The following is a 2,788-nucleotide window of genomic DNA, read 5'->3' as shown; positions in this document are numbered from 1 at the left end:
CCTAATACAAAAACTGACAATACAAACAATGATCCTGCACACCCACCGATTCATACTTAATGGATTCAGCACAGCTCTGCAGTTTCTTGAAAGGCCTGACCCAAGCCATGGACGAAATAACTTATCAAGCTTTTCTATTCCCCAGATATTGCAGGAAGTATTTCATGGACATGTTCCAAATTTAGCAGGATGTTAAAAACCACAGAGCCACCAGATAAGTAATTTGTGGGGCAGCTAAATCAAAAAGCTAGGCAGATTCTTTAGAAGAGGCCTTTCGGGGACTTTGATTTGATAATGTTTGTATCTCTACAATTAATCAAAAACTAATGAAGGATTCAAGCCACCACAGTCAAGGACTAGGAGCGTGAAAAGATGTATGCTGTGCATGACAAGAATCAAAGTGCCAGAACAATTCAGGAAAAAAGCATAATATGAAACACTTGAGGTAAGCTAGAAGCATTGGAAACTTTCAACCTTAAGCAGCAGCTTAAGCAAAGCCTTTGTATATGGCCAGTCCCACTGATTTTAATGGAGGCCACAAGTGCAAATAAAAAGCTCCATGCAGAAGCCACACTGCCAGACCATGCATCAAGCAGCACGTCAGGAGAAGCTGTCAGGATTCCAACTGATGTGAGATCAAATCCTCTGTCTAAAGACACAATTCTGTCTGCGTCTAAAACTTGGAGCAGTTGCAATTTCAGAAAATGGGGCTTATAAACCACTGTTTAATCTCGAGCTGGTTTGAGGGGTTTTTTGGGGGAGGTTGGTTTTGATTTTTGGGGGGGTATGTGACATACATGTTAAATGTACTGCTCTGGAAAGAAGTAAAACATCTGCTGTCATCAGAACTATTTAAAAGCATCATTTTAGAACTCCATTCTGCTATCATTCAAGATCAGTTCACCGCATTTGTTTGCATAATCTAAATTAACAAGCAGCACAATAAATAGTTAACGTTCATTTTGAGCTGCTTCCTCAAACAAGACCAATATTTCAGTAAGGTTTCCAAATACATGACAGAAATTTATCTGGAAAAGAAATAGAATATTAAGAAGTTATCTTCTGTTTCCAGTTTCTCAGTTTTTAACAAATGGAATTGTAAGCTCAAATATTTCTGGAGCCTTTCCAACACAGATAGCAGAGATTGGTAGGATTCAGGTTTCTTTTTCAAATTTAGCGCATTATTCCAAGTTAAATCTACATTGGCCATACAGAGGTTGATTTTCTCCTCCTCCCTCCACAGATGAGCTATTCCTCAGCACTCCTTCAAGGGAATGCACATGGTCACAAAGAAATAGTGTTTTGATTCCCACAGACATCCTCTGGTGAAATCCTGAGTGAAATACAAGCCCTATGGAAAGTGAGTGGGAACGGTCATCAATTCTCATGAGGGCAGACTTCAACCCCCTGACAGATTTTCCTCCCTGTTAATTCAAACAGTAAAAAGTTTGGGGGTTTTCTAAGGAGCTGTTTTCCCACATCTTAATGAGAGAAAATATTAGCTCTTTATCATTTTATCCCATTTTCTCCAAGAACTGTCAACAAGAAGATTGGCATAATTTCCTCAAAAACTAAATGCTTGCCTTTTGCTGAGCATCTGAAGAAAATTTTACCTACACTTACCCATTTAAAATCCCTCAAAAATGTCTAAAATGATTCTACTCTTATTATATTTAAATAATTAAAAAAGCTTAAGACAGACCAGAATATCAGTTAGTATGAGATTTTAGTCCAGCTAACCCAGAGAAACTGAAATACCTACAGATACAATAGTTAATAATACTTTGCAAGTTTCATGGTTTATTACAAAGATTAATAGAAGTTATTAAATTTATTAAAATAAAAAAGGGGTGAAAAAAAAAAACCAACAAACCTACCCCAAACCAAAGTTTAACACTGGTGTGACCTTTTTATCTAATGCTTATGGAAATGCAGAAATGTTACTGGTACATGACACCTACATCAAAAGGCAGCATGCACCTTTGAGAAGCACCGACATTGCTCTATACCTTCTCCTCCTTCCATAAACATTCAATATAACCACTTTTCCCAATATGTGAAAAACTACAAACAAAAAATGAGTTGCCAGCAAAGCCTGAGCAGGAAAGGAGTCGTCATGAACACTTTCATTTTCAACGTGAGCACAGATTTTTCTGGGATTAGTTCAGCACTGAAAAAGCTCATTTACTTCTCAGGTAATTTCAGCTCCTATGAACTCTGACATGTGAATAAATGCTCTTCTGAACAGCCTGGTTGAGCTTACCTGCATAAAGCTATTCATTTGACCAAAGCTACTTTTTCCACTTACAGTATGAAGGATCATCGTTCTGTGGTTACACGGGGGGGAGTTATGCTGAAAGGTTATCTTTTACCGTTACTGTAAGAACCTTCTAAAAATACTACAGTTTTTAAACTTACTAGCTATTTATACTCTAGTCGATCACTGTGTTTAAATCTCAATTGAGAGTATTTTTCAAGTGTACAATGTGTGTTTCCTAGAAAGTCTCTTAACTGTTTGCAAAGCTCTCTTAAATGTCTATTTCTGGCATCGTAATATAATTCAACTAGTTTGCACATTAAATTGTCAGCAAGACCTTTCTCTTTTTATTTAAAAAAAGTAATGGCTTGCATGATAACTTAATTTTATTAGCTCAAAATTCAGCTTTTGTTTTCATTTCTCTGTTTCCCATTATATAATGCATCTAGCCCAGACAGAGGGCAGGCTGTCCAGGCTAGGCACTGCAGCATGAAATGAGCATAATGTGTCGCTTCCTTCTACTTCCACACT

This window comes from Nestor notabilis, unplaced genomic scaffold, assembly GCF_000696875.1.
Source record: "Nestor notabilis isolate BGI_N333 unplaced genomic scaffold, ASM69687v1 scaffold1732, whole genome shotgun sequence".
In the NCBI taxonomy this organism is placed as follows: Eukaryota; Metazoa; Chordata; class Aves; order Psittaciformes; family Psittacidae; genus Nestor; species Nestor notabilis.
The sequence above is the reverse complement of the archived record's forward strand: the minus strand, read 5'-3'. Positions refer to the sequence as shown.